Source organism: Zophobas morio, unplaced genomic scaffold (genome assembly GCF_036711695.1).
Source record: "Zophobas morio isolate AGI-343-1 ecotype UQ-CSIRO unplaced genomic scaffold, CSIRO_AGI_Zmor_V1 ptg000014l, whole genome shotgun sequence".
In the NCBI taxonomy this organism is placed as follows: domain Eukaryota; kingdom Metazoa; phylum Arthropoda; class Insecta; order Coleoptera; family Tenebrionidae; genus Zophobas; species Zophobas morio.
In genome coordinates this window covers 4,398,632-4,417,694 of record NW_026972119.1, presented here as the reverse complement: position 1 = coordinate 4,417,694, position 19,063 = coordinate 4,398,632, and the positions used below count along the sequence as shown (strand labels likewise).

The window sequence follows — 19,063 nt, the reverse complement described above, 5'->3', positions numbered from 1 at the left end:
AGTTCGTGCTGCACAGACGTACGTCGAGGGAGGGCCTTGGGGTTGGTGATGTCGCCGATAGAGACGCACACAGTGCGACTACTCTTCGGGCGTTATGTACGTCGCGACGGAATTTTTCCGATGTAATTTGCTGCTGATGAATGGGGTCGCCGGCCCGCTCGAGACGATGTCGCGGGATGATTGCTCTCTATTAATTTTGGCACTGTCGTAAATTTTCATTACGGGTTCGTACGGGAAATGGGGGTTCTTGAGGTTTCGAGGTTTTAGGGTTTGGGTGGTGACGTCGAGCCGGTGTCCAGAAGTTGAGGCAGGAACAGTCCCAGTGGAATTTGACAAGAAGAATATAATTCTTCACATACAATTTATAGAATGTTTAGTTTTTTGCCAAGATATAGGTATAGGTTTCTCGATTTTCAAGGCAACTTTGGATTTGAGAAAAAGTTTCTTTTTAGTTAAGATCAATCTTGTCCCACTTTTTGAATGTTAATTTTTATTCCCCGAGCGTAAGCGAACAGAGTGGGTGCTTTTATGTTTTCTCGACGTTTCTTGACCTCTAAAGTACGTAAAAATAGGTATTCCGTTTCCGTTTGTCTGTTAAGTATCTGTCTGCCTGTTCCCCTGTCGTCGTGTCTGTCGTTTTAACTTCAAGTGCTAGAGAATTGGAGACTAATAAATTTGGACCACTTTTTTTCACTAACTAACTAACAAACACCTTTATTTTTAAGTATTTGTTTAAGGGTGCAATGTTTGGTTTATTTGTTCTGTGGAATTGCAGCTTTGAATACAAGAAATTGGTCCAAGGTTATGTAGAGAAAATTTCCCTCGCCCTTAAAGTACAGGCGAAGGATAGATTATATTAGGTTAGATTAGATAAAATGAAGATAGTATAGACTGTTAAAGTACAGGTATAGAAGAAGTATTGCATACCAGTGGCCTAAAACAAAACTCCGTAGCCCCTGCCGTGGGGGCGCAAAGTCCAAGGAATACAGTCGGCACGGATACGAACAATATGAAAAATACTTATTTAAAGCAGCCCAATGAGTCAAAATATATTATCAGTACATGCTCAACCTAGATTGTTCATGTTTATACATCGAAAGAGTTCAACTACTAAGCACGACAGATATCGGTAATGAACGGACAAAAATATGTTATATTTCTAGTCGAATCTATGATTTTGACCAACTGAAGTATAGAAAAATTTAAAATAAAAAACTAAAGTACCACTTCGTGATACGGGGGTGATCTCGAAAATGGTTTATTATTATTCGAAATTTCGTGCAAGTATCTGGAAGTTTCATTTTCACATATATTTATATTTTCTTTCATTCGGTTTTAAAATATAATGTCAATGTTTTCTGATGTAGATCAAATTTAACTTTTATAAAATCAAAAACTTCTCGTGAAGGTGGTTCATTAAACAATATACTTAGGTAGTTGATTTCAAATGATCAAAAATTATACCTCAGTAAATATTCTATTGTAACCAATTAAACGGGTTTATTTTTTCGGTTCACATAATTATTTTTACTTCCCGAACGTAAGCATACGAAATATTGTAATCGAGTCTATTGGCCGACTTTCTACTTTTACGTTTTCTCGACCTGGTAGGAAGAAATATGTCTCCCGTTTCCGTTTGTCTGTCTGTCCGTCTGTCGGATAATATTAGACAGATAATCTCTGCATATGTATACCTTATAGGCAGCTTTGAATTCAACGAATCGCTACTTTTAGGTTTTCTCGACATTTCATGACTCCAAGAGCACGAAAAACTAGAAAAACCGTTTCCGTCTGCCTGCTATTTGTTGTCTGTTGTCTGTTGTCTGTCGTCTATGTCCATTTTTACTAGATATATACCTAATCTCCGAAACTTCTAGATCGATTGTTGTCAAATTTTGTATGTAGGTATATTAGGAATATCGTCTTGATGCTAAAACGCTAACCAACATTTGGATAATCATCCTCACCACTAATAGAATGACATCATCTCCAAAATTTACAATAGCAAATTTGTTATTTGTATAAAATAACATACTCCTGCATTTGTGGTGTATGAATCCGTGTCGAGTTTTCACCCTAGACATCCAGATTTTTGGAAAAAAAATTGCAATTAGAAAAACCAATGTCTGAAATTTTGCAAACGTTTTAACTTTGTCATAATCATGGTAAATCGTTAATGAAACTGTATTCATTTATCCCTTCCCAAAATATTCATGACGGTATCTCAAAATTTTGCCGAATAAATCCTCTCTCAATGATGCAAAATATGTAGGTACTTATTATCGCTCTATATTTGTGGTTTATCAATGCACTCATGCATTTTTAGAATTACTTACACAGGGTGGCTCAAAAAAATTAATGAATGAGGAAATTAATTGTATTGATTAAATCAAGAATGACCCACACAATTTTACCGAAAATTTGGGAATACAGCACTGTTGTTATTAATATTACACTGGTTCTATACAAATTGATATACGTGTCCTTGAAAAAATGTTGATGACGTTATCAGAAAATTTTGTAATAGAAAAACTCACTTGAAACGCACGTGTAGCACGCTTCTTTACCTTTACTTTAACATTACATACCTACCTACATGTCTTTATTTTAAATTATAAGGGTTATCGTAAAAAAATAAAATTGCCAAAGTCAAATCTTATAATTTTTCGGAAGATCTGGATTTGTTGTTACAGTAGGTACTTTAGGGACAAGGGAAGTTCTGTGAAAATAATTTTCGACCAAGTTTTTATCTTATACAACTGATTTACCCTACATACTAGCAATAGGTAGAATTACCAAAATGTATTTAAAAATAACGAAGCCACGTTATTATCTATATTTATTGTTAAAATAAATTAAAATACCAGATCCTATAAACAGAATTTGGTATGCGAATAACTCAAATAGAAAAAACTTTTAACTGTTGCTACTAATTCATATTTCATTGATGGTTTTACAAACTATGGAATTTTATTGTTCAAGATCTGCAAATTTGTAGACAAAAATTTATTTCTTTTTTGTTTTTTAGCTAAATATAGTAGTACACATTTCAGTTTCTTTCATGATTTTAACACTACAGGTAAAGCAGCTAATAATAATATATAATATTTATTTAACCTTCGCGTATTATAACTATAGTTCCAAAGTGTCCTCATAATTATTTAAATTATGTTGCACGTGTTTTGAATCGATAACCGTTTTTATTTTATTGACTTTTTGTGTATTTTAAGCATTAATTATCATTAAAAACCATTAATAAGTCTACGTATACTTATTTTGAAGCAAAAATTAACATAATCAGAAAAAAAGCACCAAGTAGAAAATGTGAATTGGATATTGAAAGAGACAACAAATCTCAGTTATTGTGAAAAAAAAAACAAATACAAACACTCGTTCGATTAGCACGACTATCATTTAGATTTGTTGCGCCAATAAAAATTGCCACTTTCATTAAGGACTGCTGACTCGTTCATCTTACTGACCGGGTTTTTACAAATATGCGCATATTTTTACCATACACTCTACACACTTTATATAGTGCAAACCGAAACGCTTGCTTGTTATTTGAAAGTAAAATTGTATTATGTGATAAACGTCATTATACTGCGGATAATATAACCATACTATTGTTAACACTTAATAATGTATGTTGCATGTCTAGCGTTTACAATTGCGAAAGTCTAAAGTACCTATACAATGATTTTCTTAGGTGGATAGTATTTTGCAGATTTTAGATAGAATTTATTTTTAACTGAGCTAACTGAGTTAACTCGAAAGTAGATTAGATTATAATAATTATTGAATAAAAGTAAATAGTGAAATTTAACTATCGTAATGATGGAAAGTGATATATATTTCAAATTCCACTTTATCTTTGTCTGGTGATACGGAAGTATGTTAAACACCATTTCTACTTTATTATTTGAGTAAATACAATTTTTGATTTTATTGTTACCTTACTGTTTTGCTCCATTGGTTTCTTATTGTCATTATCTTTTTTGATTTATATTAATTAAAAAACTTACTATTCTCTAACTTTAAATTAATATTTTTGTGTAGGTAAATAGTAACGACGTAGTAATATCATAACGAAAATTAAACGAAACTCTAAGAATTGCTATTGCTAAGTAGGTAGACATATTTTTTCTAGATGAATGATGAAGAAAATCTCTTATGTTGTTTTTGAAGATAAACTACACAGAAACGGAATTTTTTCGGAAACATACATTATGCACGATTTGGTAAAATGTATCATCTCCGTTGATCTATTGTACAAAGCATTAATATGAAAATAAAAAAGAATATTTCAAAGTTCATATTAAAAACAGAAAAATCTTAAATTAAAATAATAATCAAGAAAATATGGAAACATATAGTATATCAATAATAATATTAATATACTGAACAACAAGACAAAACATGTAAATAAAGAACAAACATTCACGACTTAAAAAAAATCGGTAAACAATTTATACCAACAGATTGGTTTAGATAGATATATTTAACTTTCTGTAGTTTTTTTATTTCTCTGAAAACTGTCTAAAGAATAGTAATAATGAAAATATACAAAATTTGATAAAACACTTTTCTATTTTTAATAAAAGTAATTAAAGTATTTAATAGACAAGTTCAAATTTTTAGTAGATATGTATTATTAAAATATTGATTTCACGACTTATGTTTTTTTTGTTTTTTAAAGTTCCATTTTCGAATCCCTGAAGGGGCTAGAATTTTTGGATTATAAATGATAAATAGATCATTTGTGGTATGTACCTTCTTTTAATAAGTATATAAATAATATTAAAATTTGTACAGGTTTTTGTTCAATATTTTTACTATTAGTTATTTTAAGACCGTCGTATGTACCTACTCATTTTATAACAGTCAAACGGTCATGTAATATACGTTTTTAGTGTGTGTTGTGAAATTCAATATTACTGCTGAATATTGAGCTTTTTATCATGCCGTAAACATGTTAATAACTATTACAGTTTTTCTCATCTATCTCGTACCGATTGTTACATTTAATAGGAATCGAAAATAGCATATGTTACTCCTATGTGAATGTGATGGCAAAATCTGCTTTTAAGCGAAATTCGATTTAATACAAAAACAGAATTTTTCCGACTATCTCGAGTTTTAATTTATACATTTGTAAAATCCCTCCTGTGAGAGATTTTCCACTGTGGCGAACCGGCCGCATACATTTTTATATGGATTTTGCGCCCCCGAAATTTATTTTTGCATTTTAAATAAAAAGGCGCAAAGCATCCAGTCCGTGCGTCGTAAATGTTGTATCAAGCGGTTGCGTCAAGATTAGAATTCACCTCGACTCCTTTGCATCCACAATATCCGTCTCATCCCGTACGAACACGTCTCCCCCATCCATCCATTAAATAAAAATGCCCATTGTTCCAGGTTAGCAGCGGCCGATGGGCGATCGCGTGGTTCGAGTGCGCGGGAATTAGACCTTATCCAGACGAAGAACAATTGGCTTACAGATGTCGTTTATCGCCGAAACTCCGGAAGCAATTGCAGTTCCGTAAACATTGGCCATTCTCCCGTTTACCTGTCTCCCATTTATGTCCGCCTTGTGCACGGCTATTGCTTATTTCGTTTTATTTATCGTCTTATTTTGCTCACCCTATTCCCATCGTGTCTTAAGCCGAGTTCCTGCGAAACTAGATTGCTTCAGGTTCCAAATAAAAATCCGAAGGTGAGAAGAGAAAGTTGGCGGAAAGGGTTGCCGTGCTTGCAGGGTGCATGGGCTATAAAATTATTGTTGTGCAACGTGGAAGCGAAAGTTTTCGAAGAAGTTGTGCAATAAAAAAGGGTATTTTGCCTACGTTTTGTGTTACACAGGTTAGAGAAGCAAAAGTGACAACGGATGCTGCCATAATTTATGAAAGGATAATGGGGTGGGATTGTTGGAAGGTGGAAAAAAAACTATTCAGTTGGGACGTTACGTCATAATGAGGAGAAACTAAAATTACAAAGAAACGTACACGTTTTCCAAACAGATGCAAGCTTTCTAGACTCACAAAGTTACAGTACCGACTAAAATTTATTGCTCCGAATCCGCACCTGTAAATCTGGTGTGTATGTGCGCGTGTTTTTTTATAAAAATGTATTGCAAAACGCCGTCTAAGGAAAATACAAATCTCTTTCATATTTTATATCAGACCTGTCACCGTTAATTAAAACACGATATAGCGCCTACGCTTTGCCACATGCAAAGTCTACAGATGTGTAATACTAATATTATTCTTTATGGTAATTTGCTTAATTAAAATGAGACATTTCATTTTTTTTAATAATTGCCACAGATTGATAGAAAGAAAACGTCGCTTCTCTCCACTGTTTCTCTTTTACAGGGCCGCACTAGGCAAACGCTGTATGAAGATATTTCCAGGAGAGTCGACTCTACTTTTAGGAGACAGAATTAATAGGCCAGCACGAAACATGCAAATTTGGTAAAAAAATGTTATGTCGGCAGTAAAAATTAAATAGCTAAAAGACTATTTTTACGTATTTAATGCCAGTTTGCACCGCTGCTTTAATCACTTCATTAACGCTATGTTTTACTTAACTTGACAGATTTGCATGCAAACCTGCAAAAATTACGTAAAGCATAACGTTATTAATCAGGTGATTAAAAGTGCGGTGCAAACGAGCATAAATAAATTAACATTTAGGTTAATAGGTATAAGTATACGTAAAATCATGTTTCCGCATCTCTTGATTTTTAAAGATTGTAAAATTAAACAGTAGCAATTTTTTGTAAATGTATTTACACTATTCTCCACAGCCTAATACCTTGAGAACGGATAGAGATATTGAAATTCTATAAACGTCATTGTTTTTAGCTTAAAGTGGGAGGCTTAATGTTGTACATTGCAAATGTAAAATATGTGGTCGGCAGCGCGATGCAAACTTATATTTTTTAAAATTTGCAACATATCTACCTACTTATATATTTATTATATATTTTTATAGAATTCGGATAGATAATTAAATTTCGATTACAATAATATACAACACTTTGATATTTATTTCATTTTCAGTTGACATATGCTAAAATAAAGTACTACTTTTGAAACAGATCTTATTGCAAGTACATTCACTCAAATTTCAAGTTTATATGTATTTTGTTTGTTTTTAGCAATTGAAAATGAAATAAATATCTAAGTGTTATATATCATTGTAATCATAATTTAACGGTTTCAAAATCCGTTAAAAACTATATGTTGCAATTTAAAAAATATAGGCATGTGTCATTTTTGTAATGCACTAAATTTAGCCCTTCAAGCTAAAAACAATGCCGTTTACAGAATTTCAATATTTCTATCCACTCTTTTAAGATACTAGGGTGTGAGGCTTTAGCTGAGACACCTGTATATTTGAAATTTCTATAGAAAAATAATTAATAATTTGGATAGCTAATAAGTAGGTAGGTATATTTTAAGTACCCATTTATATTTTGCTTTGTTGGTTTTTTCTTTCTGCTTTTGACAAATGCTTCATTTAATGTTGCTTGCGTTTTCAGCTCGTAGATTACAAAAATACAGGTTTTTTTTAATCAGGTGTTGTCTATCGATTTTCTTAGACAGGTAAACTCCGAAACTATCGAACCGATTGGTTTGTCAAATTTTAGGATCACTCACCATGGTATGGTCAAACGAAAACTCGGTTTTTTATCCCCAGCAAAACTTGATGATATCATTTCAGAATATGGCTAAATAATTTTCTAAAAATAGAGATTTACTTGCAATTGTATATACCAAAATGTCTTTATCTACCTAATGTTATATTTCCAATACTATAGTTTTATACAATGACGCTTTAATATCATCTTCATAAATCAAAGAAGATAATTAGTTTAGAAGACGATTTTGTTGTACTTACATATAGGTAAAATAAATTTTAAATTGCTTTTAATAAATAATTAATTAAAAAGGCTTATAAAATTATTGTCGATGACGGTTAAAAATTTCAAGGAATCTAATAATAATAATGAAAATAATTTCAAATTTTGGAGTTTTGAAGAGTTTGGAAGATCTAAGGGTTAGTATTTCTGAAATCGGTAATTTCAAAAATATGTACAACAAATTTTAAATCAGCAAATTTCACGTTTCAGATTGCGCAAAATATAACAATGTTTCATGATGTTTTTAAACAATTATATCTATTAATTTGGATATGTACATGTACAATATAACACTAGTTATATATTAGTGTTCTCAGCATCTTGAACAATAAATTCTTATAATGAAACAGATGCTAACATACGTTTTATATCACAGGCAGTATTTTTTAGTAAATAATTAGACAGTAATTTTTTGAAATGACGTCATCAGATTGTTAGAGGTGATTAATCAACCAATTTCAGTTGATTTTTGTAATAACTAATGGTCAGGTTATAGAATATTTTAATTGAGATTAAGTTAATCACGCATTTAATGAGGCGTTTAGCGACGTCTGATTGGCGTAGAGACGGGCACGTGGTACTTTAAATGTTTCATAAAAAATCTCATTGCAATCAAATGTTTAATTGAGCCTCTGTAAACTGGCTCTAAATCTCGTAAGTATCTTCTTGAATTACAAAAAATTTGGAAGGCAGTTTGAGATAAACTGTAAATTTTCGTATTCCACACTCACTTTTTTTGTAAATGTACTAAATCCTTGAAAATAAGGCTGGACTGTTAAATATAGGTAAAAAGAACATGCTGTACGTTTAATGCTATTTATTTAACAATATTTTGAGACGATGGTACCAATTTTTTTAAAGGATGAACAAACTAATTTGGTTACAATTCGGATTTTGTCTATTTTAACGATAAATTAAAAGTCCAAAGTTACCGGTTAAGTAGTTCTTGAAATTATTTATCTAACAAAATCTCTTCAGATGTTACGAATCTGTACAGAAAATACAAAATGAAAAACAAATTTTATACTTCAACTTTTGTAAATTTTGAACAACAAATGCCACACTATTAGGTAGTTTATTAATAGCTAAGTTTAATTTTAATTATTCTTCTACATCATTAACAACTTTTTTAACAAATTTTGATAGTTTTGCATATTTTTTTGTTTGTGTAAAATTGGAACTAACTGTGGAAAATTGCCGTACATCATCTAACTCGCCTTCCCATGAAACGTGATGACATCATGATTTTTCTATAAATCTCATGTAAAAAATCTAATATATTTTCCTTTTTTCCGATCTTTTTAAAAATCTTTTAAAATCAACAACCAAAGTTGCAGCAACGGCAAAAATTTGTTTGTTTCCCTTAATATTTATTTATAGTAGGTAATATTAGTTTAAGTCTCTTGTTCCCTAATAATTTTTATATAAGACCTAATTTCTTAAATTTATGGTTTGATTGCTTTTATTTCTTTTGGTCTTAGTCCAAAAAACTCTGCGACAAAAATTTTGAAAACCAAAACAAAAAAATTTTTATCTATAGCTTGTGAATATAGTGATAATTATCTTATTATGTTAAATTAAAGCACATTTATAAAAAAGTTAACTTTACGAAAAATAGGTATGCATTTTAAAGCGTAAATAATTAAAGAGCATTATTTCTAGGAAGGAAACTATTTCTGAAACACTTAAAAGTTCTCTTAGTTATCACGATGGGAAATTATTTAGAAATTTAAAAAATTCACATTTCGTTTTAAGTTTTCCCTTTAAAGTTAAAGAGACAGTGCCATTTATTTATTAATGCACATGCAATTTAACTAAAATAGTTACCTACCTGTTTTACGACAAGCTAATATAGGTAGACTTGCAGATGGATAATTATAAAATGTTGCAAAATGTAAATCTACTATACTGCGTATGTAAGCAACGCGTAACGTGACGGTGCTGGAATATGGACATCGTTAAAAAATTTCTTTATTATACCTGCAAACACCTTTGGCAACTAAGACTTCCTGTAATTTCTAGAAGGTTGTGCTATGCTACTTGGACATGAATTTTAATAGCTAGACACTAAAAATTAAGAGCGACATTGCGCAGACAACAATCTCTACATTTTTGACGTCACTGTTGTTGATGTTTAAAATGATTATTATTATTCGTAGTTTGTACCGTACATCGAAGTGATGAATAACAAATAAATTTTTTCCACATAACACTTAAAATGTGAAAATTCAAAACCATTTTAACTGTGGTCCAAAGACTTCTAAAATATCTAATAGGAGTATAAAATTAAACTCTCACACTCACATCTTTGTATGAATACGGCCCTGTCTACGTCTTATTAGTAAATTCCAAAACCGCTTCACCCCATAATTTCACCGTTGCATATCTCGTCCATTATTCCTGCAGCAACCCCGTGTGCAGCACGAAATCAGAGTCTTTCGCGGGACGTTTTTATCGTCCAGATCCGTAATTTAAGTGTCCATAATTTAAGAAACATAACGAGCCCAGTTCTGCATTAATAAAAAGGTCTGCGCTTCGGATGTGCGTCGCTTCGGAAATTTGCTTCTCCTATTTTGTTCATTTCCTCCAGGGAAATAAATAGACGAAAAACACGGCATGAGCATTTCGTAAACATGGCTTGGGGTGGCAGATTGTTGAAACCCCAGAGATATCTGTATTGTGCGTGTTTGGAAAAATTGTATTTCCTCAAATGACCCTGTCACATGTGTAGTCAACGGCGCTCCACCTAAAACTAGAAGACATTGCGGGAAAATTGAAGTGGTAAATTTAGCAAACCGAATAAGCAGTTTTGTTAAACTCGTACGATTTGTCTCACTATTCCCTTAATTTAAAGTGGGATCGATTTTCCCATGTGGGGAAAAACGGGAAAATTCCTCGCGTCGCCTCTAGTAATCACGACCCGCATAAATTACAATACATTTACAATCACGATGACTTGGCCAAACGACAAACGACAAATTTTAACTGTAGAGATTTTATTTTAAATTCGAAAATGAAATAATAATATGACTTCCAGAAAAAGTTTGCTTTATCAAGAAGGAAGAACTTATATAGACCTACCAAATTTATTTTTAAGGCCATTCCTGGAGATAATAAAAATTAAGCATCCGTTTTCTTCTTTTATAATTTTGTTTTTTAAAAATTCTTAAATTAAATTAAGAAATCTTAGAGAACACGTTAGGAACACTCGTGTGATTGCAGACCTCGGCGCACGTCTCGTTGTGAGTAAACGTCACACTCGTGTGGTAATAATGCATTTATACCACTTGTAGCATGACAGTTATTTACATTACAAGCAGCATACAATTATTTTTACCTGTGAATATAAAGTTTGTTCAGCAAGGGTATTAGTGGAGTTGTAAGTATACACGAGTTTGATAGTAATGTGTCAGCCAAGTTATCTGAAGGTTCATAATTTGTTTAAATCAATTTTACACTTTCATCACAAATGCGATAATGTGGTAATTATTTACTCAAACGTGTAGGATAAGAAACCTTATTTGGCTGTCGTAAATAAATAATTATTATATTGCGGGTGAGCTCTGAAACGAATCGCGGTGAAAACAAATGAGAAGGAGTTGGTTGACAGATTATATTATCGTTGTCTGTCTTTTGTTTTTAAATGGGACTACTGATTGAAATTTCTGATTTGTTTCTGTTTACTATTTTCATTCTAACATCGACAAGTAAATCATAAACTATTTACTAACCAAACAGAAAAAATAGAGAATTAAACTTTTAGTTTTCGTTTTGGCTGAGAATCGTGGATCCAGTAATAAAGACATTGCGTTTTTTGGGTAAAATGGGATTTCGGGTCCCAATGGTGGCTACTGACCGGCAGGAAAAACAGGTTCTCGCGCTAGCAGGAAGGCGGGGTCAAGATAAGGATAAATAATTGCAAACTTGAGCGTCCTGCTATGTACGCGCGGAATTAAAATTACGAAATAAAATGCAATATTTCTTGCATTTAATGGGGAAATGAGAGATAAAAATTATTCGAATGCATAATTTAATATGCACTTGGATATTTAAGAAATCTCGGAGTAGATAAGCTGTCATAATTTGCGAAAATTACGGTACAGAAGATAACAATTTCTTATAAAGGTTTATTTACACCATTTCTTATGTATATTATGTTGTAATTTCGAAATTAATGACGTTATGCTCAAACGATCTTCGATATGTTCAGGTCCGTTTGGAGCGTAAGTAGCGGAATAACAGACGTAATTGATATCTAAATGTGTCTAGACGAAAATTATTTCTAATAATAAACCAGATTCTACATTTTTCGCGAATTAAAACCTACTTTCGTTATTGTGGAGCTATTAGCTATTATTTACGACAGACAAAACTTTTGCGAAAAGGAAAATTAATGGCAGAGTTTCGTTGCGTCAGGCAGAATTGTTCGTAACAAAACACATAAAATGGATGACTTATTGTTAATAGCAATCGCGGTGGTTGTTGCTGTACACGTTAATATCTACACTATTAATTAAATTTGCTAATTAATTGCCAACTTTAATTGAGCAAATAACAAAAAGGCATGTGCTTGATGTGAGTTAATGAAAATAATACATTGCAAGGCTGTTGAAGGCACAGTAATTAATTATGTTTCTAATTACTACCATGGATAAAAAGGAAGATGAAAGTGTTTATTTTCATCAAGATATCCCAACAGTGGGTATGTCGTGTTTTAAAAATGAAAGAAGATAAGTATGTTGTCTGAAATTGAAATTAAGTTGTTTTTAACGACGTGTTTTTGTTTTAATTTATGGTTTCTCTTACCGTTCTACTTACTTGGATACTTGTCCTTTATAAATAATTTGGAAATGACTTTTTATCTAAAAATTGTAATTGTTAAAATGTTGATTACGCCGGATTTATGAAATAATATGACTTTTATTTTCAGTTTTTGAAAATCACTGAAATCATTTAATGCGTTGGACTTCCTATTCGTAATTGTGAAGCTCAATGGATAAAATTGTAGGGAACATGTAACAAGTTGGAGCAAATAAAAAGTTTATTTGTTTCATAATTTATCGAACCACAAGTTAGCTGCTTTTTTCATATCCATTTTCTGTTGGAGGATCTTCTTTTACAATTACTTATCGTTTTCTTTAAATATTTTCAACTTAAATAAGGTCTTCTTTTTTACTTTAATTACTTTGTATATTGTGCATTACTTATTCCTGGCATATTCTACGAAATAACAAAAAAAGAGTGTTTTTCGTCATTAAGTAAAGGAAATTAGGTAGGTATGTGATTTTTTATTAACGTATAAGAACATAAACAAAAACACATCTAACATAAAAATTTTGGTTGGATCAATCCGCATGTTTATTAGTGGAAATAGAGGCACATCGTAAAAGCTATGTTTAATGTCATGTTAGACAATGTAGACAATATGTTATGCTGTACAATGTATGTTAGTAGTACCTACATATTTGCTATGTAAATAAACTCCCGTCAGATGTAACATTTAGTTTATTCCAGTAAAAGTTTTGACATACTTATTTGTTAATTAGAACACTACAATTTTTGCATCCGTATAAAATAAGAAAACCTGTCAGTCCCAGAAACACGGGATAATAAAATATTCCCATTCAAGGAAAGTAGTTATTTACAAATGTTTAATTTTTTACAGATATTATTTTTTATTGGAAAAGATTCATTATAAATAGATGCCATCTTCTGATAAAATTGTTGACAATTTTTGATTTCGTTACACAGTGCATGCTCGTTTGAGGGGCATTTGGCATATAAACAAATATTAGACATAATATTTATACAAGTCATTTTTTATACAAGGCCATAATTAATATATTTTTCTTAAAATTTCTGATAACTTTATCACGTGGTGGTATATAGAAAAAACAAGACACTAATTTTATTATCGTTATTCTTACGCTTCAGTGATAACACGGAGTAAACAATTGTGGTTTGATCTAAAATGAATTTGTTAGAGAGGATCAGGATGAATATTAACTATTGGCGTGATTCCATATTTTCTGAAAAATAGTTTTGATATGTCGTAAAAAATGATGGGGATTCCATTCCTTATTAGTATTAAGCTACTAAGACAATTGAAAATTGTAAAGTTATTGCTCTATATCTGTTACATAAAATTTAAGACAGACGTCAGTTAGAAAGATGAGTTGTAACAAAACATACACGATTTAGTTTCGTTAAATACAAAATCTGTCAGTACGATCGTGAGTTTAATAACGCGAAATCTGAGGTTGAATGCACATCAAAACTCTGGAGTTTCTCTATTTTTAATACTTACTATTATTTATAAAATTCTAAATGTAACTTTTCTTAAGTAAAAAACACAGCAATTCATTTTGCTGCTGGCACTATATTTACCTTAATCCTTCCTTCGTTCAGCTTAACTTTAATTAAATTATAAAATCAAAAATAAAAAAGCACGCTTCCTCAATCTCATCAGCTCCACTGCCCATTAAGCTCCTTCCTTCCATGGTGGTTTTTCTAATTGCCGCTCTTAATATCTCCGTTCCATCCTCTAGAATTCAGACAAAGGGACAAAGCCTCACGCGAGCTTAAATTTTCGAAAGCTCCTCCAAAGCGGCTTGTATCGAACTCGTGCCGACCCGTGGAACTCAATAATAAGAAGAAATAGCGCAGGAAAAGCACACAAATTTGTGTCTATACTGTCTGGGACAGGCGAGCAGGCAATGTTTAAGTTAGTAAGGATAGTCTCACGGGGAGATGTCGGACAGAGATAGCATGTTGCTGAATAAGAGACGGAGCGTGATCCCATCTTATATACTTATGTAGTTTCCAAGGTGCAACTTCTACACATAAACTTGGCAAAATACTGGCTACTGCATGTTCGCCTTGAACGTATAAGAGCGTTTTTCTTAGAAAACTGTCAATAATTAACGGGAGTTACGATAGGAAATATATGCAACGTGAGGATGGGCGTTTACTGGAAGACAGGAATCTGAATTGATGGTGCTGCTGGAGGCTGGATTGGGATAATTGTGGGTTTTGTTACGGGAAAGGTGGTATTTGTAGGAGATTTACAGGGACGCAGGCGGCAGTTGTATTGCTAGAATGTAGTTTACGGATATATTTACTAGAAAAAGGTAAAATAAATAAACGGTAAAAGGTTAGTCTGCTGCGAATTTCAGTTTCCCTCATTTATAACGTTAATAATGGTGTGGGTTTTCCTTTTAATTAATAAAATTATCAATCGTTAGCACTATGAGATGAAATTGTTCTAACGAATTAAGGATGAGGTGTTACTAATATTTTTTGCATTACTACAGCAAACGTGACAAACGAGAATGAATCATTCTAGAGTGCTATAAAATTTCGTGAATGAGTTGCATATATTTTTATACGACGAGATCTTTATGATAAACATTTTAATTTACGTTGATTCATCTGCTAAAAGTCATTGTGAATCTTTATTGTATCTCTTATTAATTACGCCTTGTTAGCAAATTAACTTATTTGGCAATTTTTTGTCGACATTAAGAAGCTTAAAAGAGCACCGTTACTAATGTCAGCTTTCCCAAAGTTGCATTAATAAAATGGTTTTCTTAAGTGGGACAAAAAAGCAGCTACATTGAAAATGACCCTTGATGAGAGTCATAAAAAGTCGCCGAAAAAAGTACAGTTATAAAAAATATTGTAAAATTTAGATTTATTCAGTGAGTTTTGTGTTTCACGCGATTTAAATATCTTGCGAAACATATCTATCTTTAGCAAATGCTGATTTAAAAAATTTCAAATTAGTGTAGATAGCCACTTAAAAACCTGAACTATCGGTTATGTATGCAAAATAATAAATATTAATTAACAATTATAAGTCGCTTCTAGATAACGCTAATTCGATATTTATTGGACATTGCTATCATAAATTAAAATTCGGCAGGTCAATGGCACTGTAAAAAAATGTAATCACTTCCTTAAAAAAATGATGATGGTATATAGTGGGTGTTCTACGACCCGTGCTCACGTTTTTTAGTTTCAAATATATCTATCGGTTGAAAGGAAATTAAAACCGAATTCTAAATGTTATTTTTATTCAACATCAATTATAGTCTGACCACCAGAAAATCAGAAAATTATCAATTATATTATTTTATATTAATTTTTTTCTTTTTGAAGACTTATTTTTGGGCAATATAATAGCACAAATTTACATCAGTTTAGCTTCAGTTATTCTAGACCGTTCCAAAAACCTACCGTAGCATTCATCTATTTGGTGTTAATTTCTAATACATAACTGAAACACTTTACTATGTCATAGGATGCTTGTTGAGACGTTTGCCTGGAAGTGTGAAAACTATTTCGATTTAACGTGGAATTTTGAAAAATACTTTCAACAATTATTTAAATGTCAGGAGTTGTGACCTTTTCAAGAAAACAGTATTAACAGTTCAAGATTTTGCTTTATGCACTCAAAGCTAATTTTAAGTAAGGTACAAATGATAAATTTTATCTCTTTTATCATCTGTATCTTCGAGTTCTTTTTTGAAACATTTTACCCAACTGAGATAATTAGACATCGTTTGAAAATAGTACACAGAGTGATTAAAAATTAACCCATATAATTTTTGAAATATAATATATGTAAAACTTATACAAATTTGAAGTGTGATTTATTGATCCATATGAACTTCGCACTTGAATTTTAAAAAGCACCACATACCTATGATTGATTTCAACTAATTTTGTAATTAAATCTCCTTTACGATCGAGTTGCATACTTTTAATTAGGTAATTGTTTGTTCAGTCACAACAAATGCTCAACTTTGCATCAACAATAGCAATGATGAGAAGCTTTTTTCCACAATATTTAACATCGACAAACACAACCAACTGAATTTTTTTATGTTTTTTTACTGTTAATAATTTAGCAAAAGTCTGTACCTACCTATGGAAACTTGTTCCAAGATAAGGAAAAGTATGATACAAAAAAAAGATAACAGTTACTGGAATTCAAACATTAGCCTAAAATATGTAAAAATTTTAATGTTAGTATTTCGACCCACAAAAAAAGTACGATAAATCCTATGAGTGTCAACAGGGTTATCTGTTTCTAAACAGATTTCGAGTTACGATTGACTGGTGTGTTTTTTGTTAATCCAATAGTCTGCTCTGATTGGAAAAAGTATAAACAGTCTGTATATTAGTCTAAGTTCTAATCTTCTATTCGTAAAGAAATTTCTCTTCCGTAAAATTGGTTCGACACTAAATATAATAGGGCTAAACTTAAGGCGAGTTCAGCTTGAACAAAAACCGAAACAAATGAAAATTTAAAATAAACATGTTTATTTTAAGATGATAAGATTTATTAGTGAAATTTGTCAAAGCAACAGCAAAACTGTTCTGTCACCAATTTGGTATTGTTTTTACTTTCCTAGCTTAGGTTGGGAAAATATTGTAAGGGACCATTGGACGACCGGCTAATTTTATGTTTATTCGACGATTCCTGACTCTTAAAACATGAAAAATAAGGTCTCCAGTTTCTGTCTTTCGTCTGTCATCTGTTTGCGATTTTATTAGACAGAAAGAAAGTTTCTTTAATTTGTGATATAATAATGCATTTAATATAGCATGCCACTTCACCTTTATTTTTATTTGAACACAGAAAGATTGTCTTAAAAAATAAAATTTGTAAAACTATATTTGATAATTTGTCTGAAAAACTGGAATTGTTTTATGGATTGTTCTTCCGGAGCGTAAGCTAAGGAAGTACCTATCGTAATTGAGTCCATTGGACGACTGACTATTTTCATATTTTTTCGACGTTTCATGACCCCTAGAGTACGAAAAAATAGATCTCCTATTTCCGACTGTTATTAAATTTTGTACAAATATTAGCAATGTCATGTAGATGGTAAAACCTGACTAAAATTTATAATGGTCCCCATCAACATTTTTATGACGTTAGCTGAACATTTTGCGCAGTAAAGGCTATTTCAATTTTATAAAATAATGTACTCTTCTACTTGTTGTTTATGAATCCACCTTGATTTTGTTTATTATATATTCATGTATTTCAGATACATAATCCAGCGCATTTTCTTGAAAATGTAAGAATGGAGTAATGTTGCAGTTAGCCAAAATAATATTCGGACTGTTTTGTTTTCATGTAGCTTAATTAATTAGTCCTCTCTAGTTTTGACGAGACAAAATCAATTAAATTTCATTTTCTTTTAAAACAAATGATTGGTCGCCGCTGTCGCTGGTTATCTGTGCGTGTTTGATAGTTGAATTGTTTCAAAGTATAAGCATGAACAACGAAAGGTAAGCTTTTCTGACAATACATTTTTTCCGTTGGTTATCTGCTTTAAATATTTTTCATATTGTCCACACTTGTGCGGATCACGTCCCCGTGGAAAATGCGCCCCCGCGGGGCAGGGGCTGCGGGGGTGTTGTTTACGCCACTGAATATCATGTTTTATCTTATCTGTACATTAATAATAGTCTAGAGATATCTTTATTTTAAGATATAGTGAAAAAATAAAATTCGCAAAATTAAGTTTTATAATTTTTCCAAGAAGTTCTGTTTGTTAGACTGTACTTTAGGAGTAAAGGAAGTTTCGCCTAAATAACCGTAACCATTTTTTTTAAATTAATACAGGTCGTTATATCAAAAAGCCTAAATTTGAACATCAATAATGTTGTGATTTTCGTTCATTGAGTGAAATATTTGTTATTAGTAATAAATTTTGTTAATTTTACACTGTACTTTGTTTTGTAACTATAGGCATCATAAATGAGTTGTCAAGGTTGTGTAGCTACCACGTAAGTTATCACTGTCAGTAAGATCAAAGTTTGAGATCTAACAGCTGTTGCTACTGTCAAGGTGAGTTTATTCAGCATCTTATTTAGCAACTTCTGTGGAGGGACGTCATTTTTGCATTTTGTTGGTTCGTTTGTCTGTCAACGATATTTCGGATCTCTTCATCTATAAAGTTTACTCTTCGGTCTATGATACAATGGCCTATTTTAAAATTTGGAATAAAAAATCAGTTCAGCAGACACGGCTGAAAAATAGTTTTTTTTTATTAATTTTAATTAAGTCGTTAACGTGTGACAATATTATATCAACGTGATCATAAAAAGGGATATTTT

The 19,063-nt window shown here is 31.5% G+C and overlaps 1 protein-coding gene across 1 annotated transcript in view; it reads right to left on the bottom strand.

The window, feature by feature from the left end:
* The window catches only part of LOC135129213 (homeobox protein abdominal-A homolog), a 408,569-nt gene that overhangs the window by 209,053 nt on the left and 180,453 nt on the right, over nt 1-19,063 (bottom strand). The gene's annotated exons all lie outside the window — the stretch shown is intronic.